The sequence below is a fragment of the Somniosus microcephalus genome, chromosome 13 (genome assembly GCF_052327205.1).
Source record: "Somniosus microcephalus isolate GS21.2 chromosome 13, FLI_Smic_1.0, whole genome shotgun sequence".
Lineage (NCBI taxonomy): Eukaryota > Metazoa > Chordata > Chondrichthyes > Squaliformes > Somniosidae > Somniosus > Somniosus microcephalus.
Window position 1 is genome coordinate 33,730,507 of NC_140999.1, and position 23,016 is coordinate 33,753,522.

General features: G+C 50.3%; 1 protein-coding gene across 1 annotated transcript in view; it reads left to right on the forward strand.

The window, feature by feature from the left end:
* LOC147108199 (mucin-16-like) overlaps nt 1-23,016 on the forward strand; it is a 259,597-nt gene that overhangs the window by 10,603 nt on the left and 225,978 nt on the right. The window lies entirely within an intron of this gene.

Here is a 23,016-nt window from a genome sequence, read left to right on the forward strand (position 1 = left end):
AATTGCATTATCTTTGAGATTGAAGAAAACAGGGCAGTTTGACTCTAATGAAGAAATCTTTGTATCTTGTTCCAAGCTTTCTGTTTATCTCAATAACTACATCACCTAATTTAATATCTACAACAGAAGCATCGACTGCAAGTACACAGACCTCCACTGCAGCACCGTGCTCTACATCAGTTCCCACCTCAACATCTACTATAGCGCCAACATCTACAGGGACTTCTACTGAAGCATCGACAACTGAATCAACGACAATCACCACGCCACTCACTTCAACAAGTGGTGAGTATACTAGTCCACTTGTATCAGCTCTTTCCTTCTGATTCCGTTCAATCTCCTGCAAGTTTAGAAACATATAATGAGAAAGTAACAAAATATTGCAATGCTGTTTTGTGATCTACAATTAGGCAGGGTAGAATCCTGTACAAATCACACACGGTGCGTTACTGCAATTCCAACATGTCTATGTTATGTTCCTGAGTAATTTGCAATATATGACTTTTAACGAAATACAGCAGAGTGTCTTTACTGCACAAACCATTGTATGTTGTTCCATGTTTTCTGTTTACCTCAGTAAGTACATCACCGATTTTAATAACTACAACAGAAACAATGACTGCAAGTACAGAGACCGCCACTGCAGCACCGAGCTCTACGTCAGCTCCCGCCTTAACATCTACTATAGCGCCAACAACTACAGGGAGTTCTACTGAAGCATCGACAACTGAATCAACGACAATCACCACGCCACTCACTTCAACAAGTGGTGAGTATACTAGTCCACTTGTATCAGCTCTTTCATTCTGATTCCTTTCAATCTACTGCAAGATTAGAAACATAGGCCTAGAAATTCAGTTGCGTTCGCCAGCCGTTAGTGCCATAAGAGGAGTAGATCTCGAGCGCTAGGCACTTAGCGTCCGGGCACAGACCGATCTGCGCCTACGCCCAACTTCAGTTGACATTTAGCGCCGGCGCAAAGTGTTTGTGCGCGCTCAGCTGCGCGCGCAGCTTATGACGTCATTTCGTCGTGCAACGCCGTTTGTGCGCCCCAAACCGGAACTTCAGTGGCGCCCGCCCAATGTGGGCGTGGCGCTGTTAAGTGGAACGCAGCAGAGGCCCTGCGGGCCTCGGGGAGCGCTAATTAAAGGGCACTTAGACTGAACTATAAAGGCCAGCCATTTTGCTGCAATGACTTTAGTGCTACGGATTTCTGGACAGAGACCAAGGAAGAGACCTTACTGATTTGGGCCAACATAGGAGAGGTATTTTTGGCTTCTGGCCAGAGCTTGGAAATTTGACTCATTGTGACTTCACTGTTTGCAAGTATATTATGGGGGCTGCATGGGGTTCCAACCCTCAGTTCCAGCATTATGTGCGAAGGGCTCGCAGACGCTGTGTGAGAGGGGCAGCCATGCCTAGACGCAGAGGGGCCATCAGGTGTCGGCAACGTAGGCCTTACCCACTCAGGGAATACCGCCAGCAGGTGTCCTATCTCACCATGACTGCCGCGCATTGTGTTAAGAGGCTGCGCTTCAGAAGGGAGGTGGTTGCAGAGATCTGCCAGCTGCTTCACAGAGATCTGCGTCCACAGCTGATGTGCAGGACGTCTCTGTCGGTGGAAGTGAAGGTCACGGTGGCTCTGAACTTTTATGCAAGCGGCTCCTTCCAAGCCGCTGCTGGGGAGATAGCGAACATCTCCCAGTTCGCCGTGCATCGCTGCATCCGGCAGGTCACCGATGCCCTTTTCGCAAGTAGACACCAATTCATCTCCTTCCCCATGACCCTAGAGAGGCAGGAGCAACGTGCAGTCGGATTTGCGAGGATCGCCGACTTCCCCATGGTGCAGGGCGCCATTGACTGCACGCATGTGGCTATGCGGGCACCTATCGACAATGCCGAGGATTACCGCAACCGGAAGGGCTACCATTCCCTGAATGTACAGCTGGTGTGTGACCACAGGCAGCGCATCCTAGCTGTCAATGCCCGCTTTCCAGGCAGCAGCCACGATGCATTTATCCTGTGCCAGACTACTGTGGCTGACATGTTCCAGGCACAGCCTCCCCCAAGAGGATGGCTTATTGGGGACAAAGGCTATCCTTTGTGTACATGGCTCATGACCCCGCTCCGCGCGCCCAGGACCCCTGCTGAGGAGGCATACAACGAAAGCCATCAAGCCACAAGGAACATCATAGAGCAAACGATTGGCGTCCTCAAGCAACGGTTCCGCTGCCTGGATCGTTCCGGCGGATTTCTACAGTATTCGCCGGAGTCTCCCAGTTCGTCGTCGTTTGCTGCATGCTGCACAACCTGGCTATCCGCAGGACTCAGGCACTGCCACCTCACGTTGGACCACCACCTCAGGAGGACGAGCAGGAGGACCATGAGGAGGAGGAGGAGGAGGAGGAGGAGTACCAGCCCAGGAGGGAGCCACAAGGTCCAAGGGCCGTCCGTCGGCGGCTTATTGAACGACACTTCTAGGCCCCCTGTCAGGGAATGGCTTGTGGCAATGAAGGCACATGAATGCAGCCGCTCCGCAAGCCCTCAGCCGGTTAACGCAACAACCACTTGAAACATCACACATGGACAAGCTGAATAAATAAAAAGCTTTATTGAACAAATTCAGGGCCCTTCCCACATGAAACCCAAAAACAGACAAGACCCCCAAAAAACAGTCAAAAACATATCTCACTCCCACAACCTGGGGAGGAATAACAAAACTTGTCCATCCAAATGGCCTTCATCCTCGGCCTTACCAAGACAAACCCCCCCATACAGAACACAAACACCCCCATATAAAAAAGCATTTGGCAACACACTCTACTTTGTGTGCCGAGAGGGCGAGTCCTTGTCCAGGCTTTTCCGGCCCCTGGCCGACCTGCTGCTCCGCCTCAACCTGGGCCCTGTGGGTGTTGCAAGGCTGGGGGAAGGCTCCTGAGGGGCACAATGCGTGACGGCAGATGCCCTTGGGGGTCGGCCTAGACGAGCTCCGGCCCTGGAGGGGCCGGCTGCTGACTGCTGCAGCTGTGGCTGGGCAGCATCAGTCTCTCCAGCAGCTCGTCGCAGCTTTGCTGGGGGAGTGGCAGTGGCGGCTGCAGCAATGGGGGCAAGCTGGCTGATGCCAGGCGCTCGCTGGTCGCCAGAGACACTGGCAGTCGGCCGGGCTGGCACTGCAGCAAGCGCAGCAATCTGGTGAAGGCCAGACCGCTGTGCTGCAGCAGCGCGGCGGGTGCCCTGGCGATGCGTGCGTGACACAGCGAGTGTGGCAGCAGTGAGTGCCCGTACTGCCCTGGTCTGTGCCCGCATCAGACCAGCCAGTGACTGCATGGCACCACTCGTCAACTCTCCACTCGCTGCCTGTGCTGCCCTGAATTCGGACCGACTCGCGTCCTGTGATGCCCTGAATTCTGCCCGACTCGCGTCCTGTGATGCCCCGAATTGTTCGAGACCCCTGGCCTGTGCTGCCGCGAGTTGTTCGAAACCCCTGGCCTGTGAGGCCCCGAAATCGGCCACACTATGAGCCAGGGACTCAATGGCCTCAGGCAACCGTGCCACAACCCCCATGAACTCAGTGTGGCGACGATCCGAGTCTGCGGACATTTGATCAAGGAGGCGCACCTCCTGGGCGAGGACCGTCTCCGGACTGGAGGCCGGACTCTCCCTCTGGGGAGAAGGCCGCCGAGCTGTCCGACCCTTCCCGCGTGGCAGGATGCCACTGGGCACAGGAGCTACACTCCCCTGCAACACTTCCCCCCTCTGGGGAGAAGGCAGCCGTGCTGCCCGACCCTTCCCGCGTGGCTGGACGCTACTGGGCACAGGAGCTACACCCCCCTGCAACACTTCCCCCTGGCTCTCCTCCAGGCAAGACGTGTCCCCTCCATTGCCATCCCCTGGCGCGGATGAGGGTTCCCCCGATGTGCCGCCTTCCTCTTGCTCCTCGTCGTCCTCCTCTTCCGAGGGACTGACACTCACAGCTTCAGGGACCTCCTCCTCACCAGCTGAAAGCAGGAAGGCACAAGAGTAGCTTTAGAGTGAGGACAGGGCGTCAGCGAGGGAGGCATGAGTGGTGGCATTCAGCGCATTGGTCGGACAGTGGCAAAGGATGTAGATCTGAAGCGCAAGGGGAACGAGAGAGGTCCAAACGGTCATGTCCTTACCATTGGGGCCCAGCACAGGGTCGGCATCTCCAATTGCAACGGGGCCAATCACCCGGGCACCCATGAGTCGACCCACGCGCTCCTCCAGGTCACTGAGCTCCTGGAACTGGGCACAGCCTCCCCCGGTGACAGTCCGGCTCTTCAGATTCTCGGCCAGCTTGGCCTGCAAGAGAAAGGACGGCTTCTAAGTACAGTGTGGTGCCCTGTTGTTGTGTGCACTGCCTCCCATGGTGGAATAGCTTGGCCAGTGTGGTGCCCTGTTGTTGTATGCACTGCCTCCCATGGTCGAATAGCTTGGCCAGTGTGTAAAGTGCAGAAAGTGCTATTGATGTTCATGCCAGTGCCATAGCTGCTGGAGGAGGGCTGGCCATTAGGCCTTTGCCCATAATGTGAGGTGCACATGCAAGGACGAGGAGGACACTGGAAAGGGTACTCACCCTGACCAACCGAGTGAGGTTGTTAAACTTTTTCCGGCATTGGTCACCAGTCCTGGGGACATCGCTGTTGGCTGTGACCCTCTGGCCGATTTCCCTCCAGGCTCTCCTGTACAGCCTCTTGGGAGCCTTCTTGCCACTGTCCGGGAACAAGCTATCTCTTCTCTTCTCCAAAGCCCTAACCAGCACCTTCAAATCATGGGCAGAGAAGCGCTGCGCTCGCTCACGGGCCCTCTGCATCCTTGCTGGCGCTATTTCTCTCCAGCAGCAGTGTTTAGGCCTAGCTGGAGGGCTGCAGTATCCAGGTCGTGGCAGCAGACCAAGTCGACCCTTCCCCCTTTAAGAGCTGGCCGGCGCCAGGGTGTCTGCTGTCAATCAAAACATGACCGCACCTGCGCTGCGCCCGGCCTCGGCGGTATCAGTCTGCACCGCCGGCTTAGCACCTAAAGATAGGGGTGCAGCGCCAGTTTTAGCGCTCGAGCAAACTCCTTGGCCAAAGCTACTGAATATCGGCGAAGTGGCCTCCACTTTCCGGCGGGCGCAAACTTTAGCGCCCGCCCGACTTTACCGCCCCAAAAGTGGCTATACTGAATTTCTAGGCCTAGAAATTCAGTATAGCCACTTTTGGGGCAGTAAAGTCGGGCGGCCGCTAAAGTTTGCGCCCGGCGCAAAGTGGAGGCCACTTCGCCGATATTCAGTAGCTTTGGCCAAGGAGTTTGCTCGAGCGCTAAAACTGGCGATGCACGGCTATCTTTAGGCGCTAAGCCGGCGGTGCAGACTGATACCGCCGAGGCCGGGCGCAGCGCAGGTGCGGTCATGTCTTGATTGACAGCAGACACCCTGGCGCCGGCCAGCTCTTAAAGGGGGAAGGGTCGACTTGGTCTGCTGCCACGCCCTGGATACTGCAGCCCTCCAGCTAGGCCTAAACACTGCTGCTGGAGAGAAATAGCGCCAGGAAGGATGAAGAGGGCCCGTGAGCGAGCGCAGCGCTTCTCTGCCCATGATTTAAAGGTGCTGGTTAGGGCTTTGGAGAGGGGACGCCATATCTTGTTCCCGGACAGTGGCAAGAAGTCTGCCACCAGGGTGTACAGGAGAGCCTGGAGGGATATCGCCCAGAGGGTCACAGCCACCTGCGATGTCCCCAGGACTGGTGTCCAATGCCGGAAAAAGTTTAACGACCTCACTCGGATTGTCAGGGTGAGTACCCTTTCCAGTGTCCTCCTCATCCTTGCATGTGCACCTCACATTATGGGCAAAGGGACCTCAAAGCCCTAATGGCCAGCCCTCATCCAGCAGCTATGGCACTGGCATGAACATCAATTGCACTTTCTGCACTTTACACACTGGCCAAGCTATTCCACCATGGGAGGCAGTGCATACAGCAACAGGGCACCACACTGGCCAAGCTATTCGACCATGGGAGGCAGTGCATACAGCAACAGGGCACCACACTGGCCAAGCTATTCGACCATGGGAGGCAGTGCACACAACAACAGGGCACCACACTGTACTTAGAGGCCGTCCTTTCTCTTGCAGGCCAAGCTGGCCCAGAATCTGAGGAGCCGGACTGTCACCGGGGGAGGCCGTCCCCAGTTCCAGCAGCTCAGTGACCTGGAGGAGCGCGTGGGTCGACTCATGGGTGGCCGGCTGATTGGCCCCGTTGCATGTGGAGATGCCGACCCTGTGCTGGGCCCCAATGGTAAGGACATGACCTTTTGGACCTCTCTCGTTCCCCTTGCGCTTCAGATCTACACCCTTTGCCACTGTCCGACCAATGCGCTGAATGCCACCACTCATGCCTCCCTCGCTGACGCCCTGTCCTCACTCTAAAGCTACTCTTGTGCCTTCCTGCTTTCAGCTGGTGAGGAGATGGTCCCTGAAGCTGCCAGTGACAGTCCCTCGGAAGAGGAGGACGAGGAGGAGCAAGAGGAAGGCGGCCCATCGGGGGAACCCTCATCCGCGCCAGGGGATGGCAATGGAGGGGACACGTCTTCCCTGGAGGAGAGGCAGGGGGAAGTGTTGCAGGGGGGTGTAGCTCCTGTGCCCAGTGGCGTCGAGCCACGCGGGAAGGGTCGGGCAGCTCGGCGGCCTTGTGTTGCAGGGGAGTGTAGCTCCTGTGCCCAGTGGCGTCGAGCCATGCGGGAAGGGTCGGGCAGCTCGGCGGCCTTCTCCCCAGAGGGCGGAAGTGTTGCAGGGGAGTGTAGCTCCTGTGCCCAGTGGCGTCCAGCCACGCGGGAAGGGTCGGGCAGCTCGGCTGCCTTCTCCCCAGAGTGGGGAAGTGTTGCAGGGGAGTGTAGTTGCTGGGCCCAGTGGCGTCCAGCCACGCGGGAAGGGTCGGCCAGCTCAGCGGCCTTCTCCCCAGAGGGAGAGTCCGGCCTCCAGTCCGGAGACGGTCCTCGCCCAGGAGGTGCGCCTCCTCGATCAAATGTCCGCGGACTCGGATCGCCGGCACACCGAGTTCATGGGGGTTGTGGCACGGTTGCCTGAGGCCATCGAGTCTCTGGCTCATAGTGTGTCCGATTTCGGGGCCTCACAGGCTAGGGGTTTCGAACAACTCGGGGCAGCACAGGAAAGGGGTCTCGAACAATTCGAGGCAGCACAGGACGCGAGTCGGGCTGAATTGAGGGCAGCACAGGACACGAGTCGGGCCGAATTGAGGGCAGCACAGGACGCGAGTCGGGACGACTTCAGGGCAGCACAGGCAGCGAGTGGCCAGTTGATCAGTGGTGCCGTGCAGTCACTGGCTGGTCTGATGCAGGCACAGACCAGGGCAGTACGGGCACTCACTGCTGCCACACTCGCTGTGTCAGGCAGGCATCACCAGGGCACCCGCCGCACTGCAGCAGCACAGCGGTCTGGCCTTCAGCAGATTGCTGCGCTTGCTGCAGTGCCAGCCCGGCCGAGTGCCAGTGTCTCAGGCGAGCAGCGAGCGCCTGGCATCAGCCAGCTTGCCCCCATTGCTGCAGCCGCCACTGCCACTCCCCCAGCGAAGCTGCCACGAGCTGCTGGAGAGACTGATGCTGCCCAGCCACAGCTGCAGCAGTCAGCAGCCGGCCCCTCGAGGGCCAGAGCTCGTCTAGGCCGACCCCCAAGGGCATCTGCCGTCACGCAATGTGCCCCTCAGGAGCCTTCCCCCAGCCTTGCAGCACCCACAGGGCCCAGGTTGAGGTGGAGCAGCAGGTCGGCCAGGGGCCGGAAAAGGCTGGACAAGGACTCGCCCTCTCGGCACACAAAGTAGAGGGTGTTGCCAAATGTTTTTTTATATGGGGGTGGTTGTGTTGTCTATGGGGGGGGTTGTTTTGGTAAGGCCGAGGATGAAGGCCATTTGGATGGAAAAGTTTTGTTATTCCTCCCCAGGTTGTGGGAGTGAGTCATGTGTTTGACTGTTTTTTGGGGGTGTTGTCTGTTTTTGGGTTTCATGTGGGAAGGGCCCTGAGTTTGTTCAATAAAGCTTTTTCTTTATTCAGCTTGTCCTTGTGTGATGTTTGAAGTGGTTGTTGCGTTAACCGGCTGAGGGCTTGCGGAGCGGCTGCATTCATGTCCCTTCATTGCCACAAGCCATTCCCTGACAGGGGGCCTAGAAGTGTCGTTCAATAAGCCGCCGACGGACGGCCCTTGGACCCTGTGGCTCCCTCCTGGGCTGGTACTCCTCCTCCTCCTCCTCCTCCTCCTCCTCATGGTCCTCCTGCTCCTCCTCCTGAGGTGGTGGTCCAACGTGAGGTGGCAGTGCCTGAGTCCTGCGGATAGCCAGGTTGTGCAGCATGCAGCAAACGACGACGAACTGGGAGACTTTATCCGGCGAATACTGCAGAGATCCGCCGGAGCGATCCAGGCAGCGGAACCGTTGCTTGAGGACACCAATCGTTTGCTCTATGATGTTCCTTGTGGCTTGATGGCTTTCGTTGTATGCCTCCTCAGCAGGGGTCCTGGGCGCGCGGAGCGGGGTCATGAGCCATGTACACAAAGGATAGCCGTTGTCCCCGATAAGCCATCCTCTTGGGGGAGGCTGTGTCTGGAACATGTCAGCCACAGTAGTCTGGCGCAGGATAAATGCAGCGTGGCTGCTGCCTGGAAAGCGGGCATTGACAGCTAGGATGCGCTGCCTGTTGTCACACACCAGCTGTACATTGAGGGAATGGTAGCCCTTCCGGTTGCGGTAATCCTCGGCATTGTCGATAGGTGCCCGCAAAGCCACATGCGTGCAGTCAATGGCGCCCTGCACCATGGGGAAGTCCGCGATCCTCGCAAATCCGACTGCACGCTGCTCCTGCCTCTCCAGGGTCATGGGGAAGGAGATGAATTGGTGTCTCCTTGTGAAAAGGGCATCGGTGACCTGCCGGATGCAGCGATGCACGGCGAACTGGGATATGTTAGCTATGTCCCCATAAAAGTTCAGAGCCACTGTGACCTTCACTTCCACCGACAGAGACGTCCTGCACATCAGCTGTGGACGCAGATCTCTGTGAAGCAGCTGGCAGATCTCTGCAACCACCTCCCTCCTGAAGCGCAGCCTCTTAACACACTGCGCAGCAGTCATGGTGAGATAGGACACCTGCTGGCGGTATTCCCTGAGTGGGTAAGGCCTACGTTGCCGACGCCTGATGCCCCCTCTGCGTCTAGGCCTGGCTGCCCCTCTCACACAGCGTCTGCGAGCCCTTCGCACATAATGCTGGAACTGAGGGTTGGAACCCCATGCAGCCCCCTTAATATACTTGCAAACATTGAAATCACAATGAGTCAAATTTCCAAGCTCTGGCCAGGAGCCAAAAATACCTCTCCTATGTTGGGCCAAATCAGTAAGGTCTCTTCCTTGGTCTCTGTCCAGAAATCCGTTGCACAAAAGTCATTGCAGCAAAATGGCTGGCCTTTATAGTTCACTGTAAGTGCCCTTTAATTAGCGCTCCCCGAGGCCCGCAGGGCCTCTGCTGCGTTCCACTTCACAGTTCTTAGCACCGCCACGCCCACATTGGGCGGGCGCGACTGAAGTTCCGGTTTGGGGCGCACAAAGGGCGTTGCACGACGAAATGACGTCATAAGCTGCGCGCGTAGCTGAGCGCGTGCAAACACTTTGCGCCGGCGCTAAATGTCTACTGAAGTTGGGCGTAGGCGCAGATCGCCCTGCGCCCGGCCGCTAAGTGCCTAGTGCTCGAGATCTACTCCTCCTAAGGCGCTAACGGCTGGCGCACGCAACTGAATTTCTAGGCCATATAATGAGAAAGTAACAAAATATTGCAATGCTGTTTTGTGATCTACAATTAGGCAGGGTAGAATCCTGTACAAATCACACACGGTGCTTTACTGCAGTTGCAAAATGTCTATGTTATGTTACTGAGTAATTTGCAATATATGACTTTTAACGAAATATAGCAGTGTCTTTACTGCACAAACCTTTGTATGTTGTTCCATGTTTTCTGTTTACCTCAGTAAGTACATCACCTATTTTAATAACTACAACAGAAACAACGACTGCAAGTACAGAGACCTCCACTGCAGCACCGAGTTCTACATCAGTTCCTGCCTCATCCACTACAATTGCACCAACATCTGCAGGGAGTTCTACTGAAGCATCGACAACTGAATCAACGACAATCACCACCCCACTCACTTCAACAAGTGGTGAGCATACTAGTCCACTTGTATCAGCTCTTTCATTCTGATTTCTTTCAATCTGCTGCAAGATTAGAATAAACATCATGAAAAAGTAACTAAATATTGCAATGGTATTTTGCGATCTACAATTATGCAGGGGAGAAAAAAGTGCGAATGACACTTGGTGCTGTACTGCTGTTGCAACATGGCTATGTTATGTTACTGAATAAATTGCATTATCTTTGAGATTGAAGAAAACAGGGCAGTTTGACTCTAATGAAGAAATCTTTGTATCTTGTTCCAAGCTTTCTGTTTATCTCAATAACTGCATCACCTATTTTAATATCTACAGCAGAAACATCGACTGTAAGCACACAGACCTCCACTGCAGCACCGAGCTCTACATCAGTTCCCACCTCAACATCTACTATAGCGCCAACCTCTACAGGGAGTTCTACTGAACCATCGACAACTGAATCAACGGCAATCACCACCCCACTCACTTCAACAAGTGGTGAGTATACTAGTCCGCTTTTAGCAGCTCTTTCCTTCTGATTCCGTTCAATCTCCTGCAAGTTTAGAAACATATAATGAGAAAGTAACAAAATATTGCAATGGCGTTTTGTGATCTACAATTCGGCAGGGCAGAATCCTGAACAAACCACGAATGGTGCTTTGCTGCTGTTGCAAAATGCCTATGTTATATTACTGAGTAATTTGCAATACATGATTTTTAATTAAATATAGCAGAGTGTCTTTACTGCACAAACCTTTGTATGTTGTTCCATGTTTTCTGTTTACCTCAGTAAGTACATCACCTATTTTAATAACTACAACAGAAACAACGATTGCAAGTACAGAGACCTCCACTGCAGCACCGAGCGCTACATTAGTTCCCGCCTCATCCACTACAATTGCACCAGTATCGACAGGGAGTTCTACTGAAGCATCGACAACTGAATCTACGACAATCACCACCCCACTCACTTCAACAAGTGGTGAGTATACTAGTCCACTTGTATCAGCTCTTTCCTTCTGATTCCGTTCAATCTCCTGCAAGTTTAGAAACATATAATGAGAAAGTAACAAAATATTGCAATGCTGTTTTGTAGGAAGAGGGATGAGGTCCTGCAGCAAGAATTTAGGGAGCTAGGTAGCAGATTAAAGAGCAGAACCTCAAAGGTTGTAATCTCTGGATTACTCCCGGTGCCACGTGCTAGTAAGTATAGGAATAGGAGGATAGAGCAGATGAATGCGTGGCTAAAGAGTTGGTGCAGGAGGGAGGGCTTTAGTTTCCTGGATCACTGGGCCTGCTTCTGGGAAAGGTGGGACTTGTACAAGTCGGACGGGTTGCACCTGAACCAGAGCGGGACAAATATCCTTGCGGGGAGGTTTGCAACACTGTTCGGGGGGGGTTTAAACTAAAATGGCAGGGGGTTGGGAACCTGAGCAGGGAGACAGAGGAAAGGGAAACAGGGATAAAAGCAAAAGATAGGAAGGAGAAAAACAAAAGTGGCAGTCAGAGAAATCAACAGTTTAAATCAAACGTGGCCACAGTAAATAATAACTCTAATAGGTCTAAGAGCGTTAAAAAAACAAGCCTGAAGGCTTTGTGTCTTAATGCGAGGAGCATTCGTAATAAGGTGGATGAATTGGCTGTGCAAATAGAGGTAAACGAATATGATTTGGTTGGGATTACGGAAACGTGGCTCAAGGATGGCCAAGACTGGGAACTCAACATCCAGGGGTATTCGATATTCAGGAAAGATAGGCAAAAAGGAAAGGGAGGTGGGGTAGCATTACTGGTTAAAGAAGGGATTAATACAATTGTAATGAAGGATATTAGCTCTGATGATGTGGAATCTGTATGGGTAGAATTGAGAAATACTAAGGGGAAAAAAACATTAGTGGGAGTGGTATAAAGACCTCCCAACAGTAAGGCGGAGGTTGGGGATGGCAATAAAAGGGAAATTAAAGAAGCGTGCAATAAGGGCACAGCAGCCATCATGGGTGACTTTAATCTACATATAGATTGGGCCAACCAAATCAGTAACAATACTGTGGAGGAGGAATTCCTGGAGTGTTTACGGGATGGTTTCCTGGACCAATATGTCGAGGAACCAACCAGAGATCAGGCCATCTTAGACTGGGTATTATGTAACGACAAAGGATTAATTAGCAATCTTGTTGTACGAGGCCCCTTGGGTCTGAGTGATCATAATATGCTCGAATTCTTCATTAAGATGGAGAATGAAGTAGTTGACTCAGAGACTAGGGTCCTCAATTTAAATAAAGGAAACTACGATGGTCTGAGGAGTGAGTTGGGTAGGACTGATTGGGGAATGGCACTCAAAGGGTTGACGGTGGATAGGCAATGGCAAACATTCAAAGACCGAATGGATGAGCTACAGAATTTGTTCATCCCAGTTTGGCATAAAAATAAAACAAAAAAGGTGATTCAACCGTGGCTAACAAGGGAAATTAGGGATAGCATAAGATCCAAGGAGACGACATATAAATTGGCCAGAAAAAGCAATAATCCTGAGGATTGGGAGCAGTTTAGGATTCAACAAAGGAGGACAAAGGGATTAATTAAGAAAGGGAAAATAGAATATGAGAGTAAGCTGGCAGGGAACATAAAATCTGATTGTAAAAGCTTTTATAGATATGTGAAGAGAAAAAGATTGGTGAAGTCAAGCGTAGGTCCCTTACATTCAGAATCAGGGGAATTTATAATGGGAAACAATGAAATGGCAGACCAACTAAATTCATACTTTGGTTCTGTCTTCACAAAGGAGGACACAAATAACCTCCCAGAGATGCCGGGGAACATAGGGCCTGATGAAAGGGTGGAACTGAAAGAAATCAGTATTGGTAGGGAAATGGTGTTAGGAAAATTGATGGGACGAAAGGCCAATAAATCCCCAGGGCCTGATAATCTACATCCCAGGGTACTTAAGGAAGTGGCCCTGGAAATAGTAGATGCATTGCTGGTCATCTTCCAGAACTCGATGGACTCTGGAACAGGATTGGAGGGTAGCTAATGTTACCCCACTATTCAAAAAATGTGGTCGAGAAAAAGCGGGGAATTATAGACCGGTAAGCCTGACATCGGTAGTAGGGAAAATGCTGGAATTTATTATAAAAGAGGTAATAGCAGAGCACTTGGTAAGCAGTGACAGGATCGGACAAAGTCAACATGGATTTACAAAAGGTAAATCATGCTTGACTAATCTACTGGAATTTTTTGAGGTTGCAACTGGTAAAATAGATAAGGGAGAACCAGTGGATGTGGTGTATTTGGACTTTCAGAAGGCTTTCGATAAGGTCCCACATAAGAGATTAGCGTGCAAAATTAAGGCACATGGGATTGGGGGCAAGGTATTGACTTGGATAGAGAACTGGTTGGCGGACAGAAAGCAAAGAGTTGGAATAAACGGGTCGTTTTCCGAGTGGCAGGCAGTGACTAGTGAGGTACCACAAGGATCGGTCCTAGGACCCCAGCTGTTCACAATATATATTAATGATCTGGACGAGGGAATTGGATGTAATATCTCCAAATTTGCAGATGACACAAAGCTGGGTGGGAGGGTAAGCTGTGAGGAGGATGTCGTGAAACTCCAGTACGATTTGGACAGATTGGGTGATTGGGCAGAAACATGGCAAATGCACTATAATGTGGATAAATGTGAGGTTATCCACTTTGGTGGCAAAAACAGGAAGGCAGATTATTATTTGAATGGCAATAGATTGGGAGAAGGGGAAGTGCAAAGAGGCCTGGGTGTTCTTGTGCAGCAGTCGCTGAAGGTAAGTATGCAGGTGCAGCAGGCGGTTAAGAAGGCAAATGGTATGTTGGCCTTCGTAGCAAGAGGGTTCGAGTACAGGAACAAGGATGTCTTGCTACAGTTGTACAGGGCCTTGGTGAGACCGCACCTTGAGTACTGTGTGCAGTTTTGGTTGCCTTACCTGAGGAAGGACGTTCTTGCCATGGAAGGAGTGCAGCGAAGATTCACCAGGCTGATACCTGGGATGGCAGGAATGACGTATGAGGAGAGATTGTGTCGATTGGGCTTATACTCACTGGAGTTTAGAAGATTGAGAGGGGATCTCAGCGAAACTTATAAAATTCTGTCAGGCCTGGACTGACTAGATGCAGGAAGGATGTTTATGATGGCCGGGGAGTCCAGAACCAGGGGTCATAGTCTAAGAATAAGGGGTAAGACATTTAGGACTGAAATGAGGAGGAATTTCTTCACCCAGAGAGTGGTGAACCTGTGGAATTCTCTGCCACAGAGGGCGGTGGAGGCCAGTTCATTAAATATATTCAAAAAAGAGTTGGATATATTTCTTAAAGCTAAAGGGATCAAGGGATATGGGGAGAAGGCAGGGACAGGGTACTGAATTTGGATGAGCAGCCATGATCTCATTGAATGGCGGAGCAGGCTCGAAGGGCCGAATGGCCTACTCCTGCTCCTATCTTCTATGTTTCTATGTGATCTGCAATTAGGCAGGGTAGAATCCTGTACAAATCACACACGGTGCTTTACTGCAGTTGCAACATGTCTATGTTATGTTACTGAGTAATTTGCAATATATGACTTTTAACAAAATATAGCAGAGTGTCTTTCATGCACGAACCTTTGTATGTTGCTCCATGTTTTCTGTTTACCTCAGTAAGTACATCACCTATTTTAATAACTACAACAGAAACAACGACTGCAAGTACAGAGACCTCCACTGCAGAAGCGAGCTCTACATCAGCTCGCACCTCAACATCTACTATAGCGCCAACAACTACAGGGAGTTCTACTGAAGCATCGACAACTGAATCAATGACAATCACCACCCCACTCACTTCAACAAGTGGTGAGTATACTAGTCCACTTGTATCAGCACTTTCATTCTGATTCCTTTCAATCTACTGCAAGATTAGAATAAACATCATGAAAAAGTAACTAAATATTGCAATGGTGTTTTGTGATCTACGATTAGGCAGGGCAGAATCCTGAACGAATCACACATGGTGCTTTCCTGCTGTTGCAAAATGCCTATGTTATATTACTGAGTAATTTGCAATACATGATTTTTAACTAAATATAGCAGAGTGTCTTTACTGCACCAAACTTTGTATGTTGTTCCATGTTTTCTGTTTACCTCTGTAAGTAATCACCTATTTTAATAACTACAACAGAAACATCGACTGCAAGTACAGAGACCTCCACTGCAGCACCGAGTTCTACATCAGTTCCTGCCTCATCCACTACAATTGCACCAACATCTACAGGGAGTTCTACTGAAGCATCGACAACTGAATCAACAACAATCACCACCCCACTCACTTCAACAAGTGGTGAGTATACTAGTCCACTTGTATCAGCTCTTTCATTCTGATTTCTTTCAATCTACTGCAAGATTAGAATAAACATCATGAAAAAGTAACTAAATATTGCAATGGTATTTTACGATCTACAATTATGCAGGGGAGAAAAAAGTGCGAATGACACTTGGTGCTGTACTGCTGTTGCAACATGGCTATGTTATGTTACTGAATAAATTGCATCATCTTTGAGATTGAAGAAAACAGGGCAGTTTGACTCTAATGAAGAGCTCTTTGTATGTCGTTCCAAGCTTTCTGTTTATCTCAATAACTGCATCACCTATTTTAATATCTACAACAGAAACATCGACTGCAAGTACACAGACCTTCACTGCAGCATCGAGCTCTACATCAGTTCCCGCCTCAACGTCTACTATAGCACCAACATCTACAGGGAGTTCAACTGAAGCTTCGACAACTGAATCAATGACAATCACCACCCCACTCACTTCAACAAGTGGTGAGTATACTTGTCCACTTGTATCAGCTCTTTCATTCTGATTCCTTTCAATCTGCTGCAAGTTTAGAAACACATAATGAGAATGTAACAATGGGCCAGAAATTAGGATCGGGTGCTTGCCGCGTGTGCGAGCCCCCGATGTGCACTCACCCGGCGCGCCGACATCTGAAGCCTGGGCCTGCTTGGAATTCCTGTCACTGGCCCAGTTCAGATGTCGGCACGATGTGCTTGCCTGATCCAGCGGCGCAGTTAGTGCGATGTGCTGGCTGGGATCAGGTGAGCACTGTGCAGCCAATCAGGTGAGGGGAAACTTCATTCATGAGTTTGATAGTAAGGACTGTCAAACTCATGAAAAGTACAGGCGCCCAAAAGACTAGTTTAACTTTAAATAAAATTTAAAAAAACATCCCAATAGTTAAATAAACTATAAATAACTTTAAAAAACTATTTTAAACAATTAATAAAATTTTTGAAAAAAATAATGTTTTAAGAAATCGGGTCTAAAAATAAACTTACCTTACTGTAAAGTCCTTAAAAACAATGAAGCTGTGGAAAAAATGTAATAATTTTAAATAATAGACCACTTACCTTCAAGAATCCAGTCCTTACGCCTCCTTTTTATATGTGTAAAAAGTTCAGGCCCTTGCACACGGGCAAACCTGTCAAAAAGAAGGAAGTTCAACGCGTGCGCGCAGAGTCCTGCGCACACGCGTTGGACCTCTGAAACCCTTGGAGGAAATGCCGGTTTCCCGCGCATGCGCTGTGCATGCTGAAATCCGGCACATCCAACGGGCCCACGCGTGAGTACCCCGTCCGTACTCACGCGTTGGGACCGGAATTACTGGCCCAATATATTGCAGTGGTATTTTGTGAACTACAATTATGCAGGCGACAATCATGTGCAAATGACACTCGGTGCTTTACTGCTGTTACAAAATGGCCATGTAATGTTACTGAGTAATTTGCATTCAATGTGAGTTTTAACAAAATATAGCAGTGTGTCTTTCATGTACAAACCTTTCTATGTTGTTCCATGATTACCTTAGTAACTACATCATCTGTTTTAATATCTACAGCAGAAACATCGACTGCAAGTACACAGGCCTCCACTGCAGCACCGAGCTCTACATCAGTCCTTGCCTCAACATCTACTATAGCACCAACATCTACAGGGAGTTCTACTGAAGCATCGACAACTGAATCAACGACAATCACCACCCTACTCACTTCAACAAGTGGTGAGTATACTCTTCTTCTTCTTCTTCTTAGGCAGTCCCTCGGAACTGAGGATGACTTGCTTCCACATTATAAATGAGCTCGCAGGTGGCTGATTAGTCCAATGCGGGACCTACAGTCTCTGTCACAGGTGGGGCAGACGGTGGTTGAAGGGGCGGGTGGGTGGGGTGCTTGGGTTGACGTGCGCTCCTTGCGCTGCTTGTGCTTGGCTTCCGCTTGCTCCCGGCGAAGAGACTCGAGGTGTTCGGCGCCTTCCCGGATGCTTCTCCTCCACTTTGTGCGGTCTTGGGCCAGGGATTCCCAGGTGTCGGTGGGGATGTTGCACTTTTTCAAGGAGGCTTTGAGGGTGTCCTTGAAGCGTTTCCTCTGCCCACCTGGGGCTCTCTTGCCGTGCTGGAGCTCCGAATAGAATGCTTGTTTTGGGAGTCTCGTATCGGGCATGTGGACAATGTGACCCGTCCATCGGAGCTGATTGAGCGTGGTCAGAGCTTCGATGCTGGGGATGTTGGCCTGAGCAAGAACACTGACGTTGGTGCACCTATCCTGCCAATGGATTTGCAGGATCTTGCGGAGGCAGCGTTGGTGGTACCTCTCCAGTGCTTTGAGGTGCCTGCTGTACATGGTCCATGTCTCTGAGGCATACAGCAGGGCAGGTATCACTGCTGCCCTGTAGACCATGAGCTTAGTGCCAGGTTTGAGGTCCTGGTCTTCGAACACTTTCTTCCTTAGGCGACCGAAGGCTGCACTGGCACACTGAAGGCGGTGTTGGAGTTCATCATCGACGTCTGCCCTTGTTGACAGTAGGCTCCCAAGGTATGGAAAGTGGTCCATGTTGTCCAAGGCCTTGTCGTGGATTTTGATAATCGGGGGGCAGCACTGTGTGGCGGGGGCAGGTTGGTAGAGGACCTTTGTCTTACAGATGTTTAGTGTAAGGCCCATGCTCTCGTATGCTTCGGTGAAGGTGTTTACGATGGTTTGGAGTTCGACCTCCGAGTGAGCACAGACGCAAGCATCGTCTGCATACTGTAATTCGACGACAGAGGATGGGACGACCTTGGATCGGGACTGGAGGCGACGGAGGTTGAACAGTTTCCCGTTTGTTCTGTAAATTAGCTCCACTCCAGTGGGGAGCTTACTGAGGGTGAGATGGAGCATTGCAGCAAGGAAGGTTGAGAAGAGCGTTGGTGCGATGACACAGCCTTGCTTGACCCCGGTTCGTACGTGAATTGGGTCTGTGGTGGAACCGTTGGTCAGGATCACGGCTTGCATGTCGTCGTGAAGCATGCGGAGGATAGTGACAAACTTTTGAGGGCAGCCGAATTTGAGAAGGACACTCCATAATCCCTCACGGTTGACAGTGTCGAAGGCCTTTGTGAGATCAAAGAAGGCCATGTGCAGTGGTTGGTGCTGTTCCCTGCATTTCTCTTGTAATTGACGTGCGGTGAAGATCATGTCCATTGTGCCCCTTAGTGGGCGGAATCCACATTGCGACTATGGGAGGAGCTCTTCGGCTACTGGGAGAAGGCAATTGAGGAGGATTCTTGCGATGACTTTCCCTGTGGCAGATAGCAGGGAAACTCCTCTGTAATTACCGCAATCGGACTTGTCACCTTTCTTGAAGATGGTCACAATTACGGCGTCTCTGAGATCCCCTGGCATGCTCTCCTCCTTCCAGATAAGAGAAATGAGTTCATGAATTCGCGCCAGTAGTGCTTCTCCGCCATGCTTTAGTGCCTCGGCGGGGATTCCATCTGCTCCTGAGGCCTTGTTGTTCTTCCTGCTGGGCTGGGGTTGTGCTGAGATGGTGGCGGGTAGCATGCTGTGGGATGGAGTTGAGGACACTCGTGTCGAAGACAGAGTTGTGGTTAAGGAGATCTTCAAAGTGCTCCTTCCAGCGGGCACTGACTGCTTCCCTGTCCTTGATGAGTACCTCTCCGTTCTTGGCTCGCAGTGGGGAAGGGCCTTGGGTGCTTGGGCCGTAGATGGTCTTGACTGCGCTAAAGAATGCATGCACATCATGGTTGTCAGCTAGCTGCTGGATCTCCTGCGCTTTCTCCACCCACCATCTGTTCTTTAGGTCGCGAGTTTTTTGTTGGACCTCGGCCTTCAGGCTTCTGCAGAGCTGCTTTCTTGCTCTCGAGTTCTGTTGCTGTTTCCAGATCAGAAATGTCTTGTGCTTGTGGCTTATTAGCTCCTGGATCTCTTGGTCGTTATCGTCGAACTAGTCTTGGTGTTTCCTGGTTGAGTGACCGAGCGTCTCTTCACAGGTGCTGATTATGGAGGCCTTGAGTGCAGACCAGACGCTGTGGGCACTCTGTGTCTCTGCATCACTGGGAGTCATCAGGTTGTTTGTGAGGTGCAGGCTGAATAGGGCTTTCTTAGCAGGGTCTTTGAGTGCTCCAGCGTTAATTTTCCTGCGGCATTGTTTCTGTTACCGCCGCTGTTTTGGGGCTACATTGATGGAGATGACAGAGCGGATTAGGCGGTGGTCTGTCCAGCAGTCATCAGCTCCTGTCATGGCACGGGTGATGCGGACGTCCTTGCGGTCCCTCGCTCGGACGATGACGTGGTCCAGCAGATGCCAGTGCTTGGAACGAGGGTGCTGCCATGAAGTCTTGTACTTGTCTCTCTGACGGAACAAGGTGTTGGTTATGACGAGGCCATGTTCTAAGCATTTCGACAGGAGGAGGGTACCGTTGGAGTTGGCTTTCCCTACCCCCTCTCTGCCGATCACACCTCTCCAGAGGTCTGTGTCCTTTCCAACTCTGGCGCTGAAGTCGCCAAGGAGGATCAGCTTATCACCCGTTAGGACTCGGGACAGGGATTGTTCGAGGCTGGAGTAGAATTCCTCTTTGGTCTCGTCTGTGGCTTCCAGTATTGGGGCGTACGCACTGATGACCGTAGCGCCCTGGTTTCGGGCTAGGGTGAGTCGAAGAGTCATGAGGCGCTCGTTTATACCACTACGGGAGTCTCTGAGACGCCCGACCAGTTCATTTTTTATGGCGAAGCCTACCCCATGGAGGCGGCGTTCTTCTTCGGGTTTACCTTTCCAAAAGAAGGTGTAACCACCGCCTTGCTCCTTGAGCTCGCCTTCACCTGCCCGCCAGGTCTCACTTAGGGTGGCGATGTCAATGTCAAAGCGTCTGAGCTCCCGGGCAATGATAGCAGTACGGCGTTCTGGTCTGTCACTGTTGTGGATGTCCATGAGGGTCCTGACATTCCAGGTCCCGAACTTCATTTTAAAGGGTGGAAGATGCCTGTGCGTGAATTCTTTTAACGTGGGGTGGCCGTTACAAACCAGCTACCACACGGGCTTGACAGAGCAAGGTCTTGGTCCAATGGCAAGGTATCCAAGATGATTGGAGACCAGGCTCTGCTACAACGACCTAGCACACACACACAAACATACTGCTATTGTCCTCCTCCCTCCTTCCCGCAGGTCCTTTCTGCCTGGGTTTCGTAGGATGCATTATGGTCCTCCCAACCTCGCTGTTGGCCCGTGCCGCACCTTCCCTGGGCCCCGACCCCGCTGTTGGTCCACGCTGTGCACTCCTGGGCATTGACCTCGCTGCTGGGCTCATCCACTTGTATCAGCTCTTAACTTCTGAATCCTTTCAATCTACTGCAAGGTTAGAATAAACATAATGAAAAAGTAACTAAATATTGCAGTGGTATGTTGTCAGCTACAATTATGCAGGGGACAATCATGTGGAAATGACACTTGGTCCTGTACTGCTGTTGCAACATGGCTGTGTTATGTTATGTACAATCGCAAACACGGATGGAGCGCACGTCAAACCTAGCACACCACCCTCCCGCCCCTTCAACCACCATCTGCCCCACCTGTGAAAGAGACTGTAGGTCCTGCATTGGACTCATCAGTCGCCTGAAAACTCATTTTTAGTGTGGAAGCATGTCATCCTCGGTTCTGAGGGACTGCCTAAGAAGAAAAAAAGATGTTATGTTACTGAGTAATTGGCATTGAATGCGATTTCTAACAAAATATAGCAGTGCGTCTTTCATGCACAAACCTTTCTATGTTGTTCCATGATTACCTCAGTAACTGCATCACCTATTTTAATTTCTACAGCAGAAACAGCGACTGTAAATACACAGACCTCCATTGCAGCACCGAGCCCTGCATTAGTTCCCGCCTCATCCACTACAATTGCACCAACATCTACAGGGAGTTCTACTGAAGCATCGACAACTGAATCAACGACAATCACCACTCCACTCACTTCAACAAGTGGTGAGTATACTCGTCCACTTGTATCAGCTGTTCCATTGGATTCCTTTCAATCTACTGCAAGATTAGAATAAACATCATGAAAAAGTAACGAAATATTGCAATGGTATTTTGCGATCTACAATTATGCAGGGGAGAAAAAAGTGCGAATGACACTTGGTGCTGTACTGCTGTTGCAACATGGCTATGTTATGTTACTGAATAAATTGCATTATCTTTGAGATTGAAGAAAACAGGGCAGTTTGACTCTAATGAAGAAATCTTTGTATGTTGTTCCAAGCTTTCTGTTTATCTCAATAACTACATCACCTATTTTAATATCTACAACAGAAACATCGACTGCAAGTACTCAGACCTCCACTGCAGCAACGAGCTCTGCATCAGTTCCCGCCTCATCCACTAAAATAGCACCAACATCTACAGGGAGTTCTACTGAAGAATCGACAACTGAATCAACGGCAATCACCACCACACTCACTTCAACAAGTGGTGAGTATTCTAGTCCACTTGTATCAGCTCTTTCATTCATTTTCCTTTCAATCTACTGCAAGTTTAGAAACACATAATGAGAATGTAACAATATATTGCAGTGGTATTTTGTGAACTACAATAATGCAGGGGAGAATCATATGCAAATGACACTCGGTGCTTTGCTGTTGTTACAACATGGCTATGTTATGTTACTGAGTAATTTGCATTCAATGGGAGTTTGAAAAAAATATAGCAGTGTGTCTTTCATGCACAAATGTTCCTATGTTGTTCCATGTTTACCTCAGTAACTACATCACCTATTTTAATATCTAAAACAGAAACATCGACTGCAAGTACACAGACCTTCACTGCAGCACCAAGCTCTACATCAGTTCCCGCCTCAACATCTACTATAGCACCAACATCTACAGGGAGTTCTACTGAAGCATCGACAACTGAATCAACGACAATCACCACCCCACTAACTTCAACAAGTGGTGAGTACACTAGTCCACTTGTATCTGCTCTTTCATTCTGATTTTTATCAATCTACTGCAAGATTAGAATAAACATCATGAAAAAGTAACGAAATATTACAGTGGTATTTTGTGATTTAAAAGGATGCAGGGGAGAAAAAAGTGCAAATGACACTTGGTGCTGTACTACTGTTGCAACATGGCTATGTTATGTTACTGAATAAATTGCATTATCTTTCAGATTGAAGAAAATAGAGCAGTTTGACTCTAATGAACAAATCTTTGTATGTTGTTCCAAGCTTTCTGTATATCTCAATAACTACATCACCTATTTTAATATCTACAACAGAAACATCGACTGCAAGTACACAGACCTCCACTGCAGCACCAAGCTCTACATCAGTTCCCGCCTCAACATCTACTATAGCGCCAACATCTACAGGGAGTTCTACCGAAGCATCGACAACTGAATCAACGACAATCACCACCCCACTAACTTCAACAAGTGGTGAGTACACTAGTCCACTTGTATCTGCTCTTTCATTCTGATTTTTATCAATCTACTGC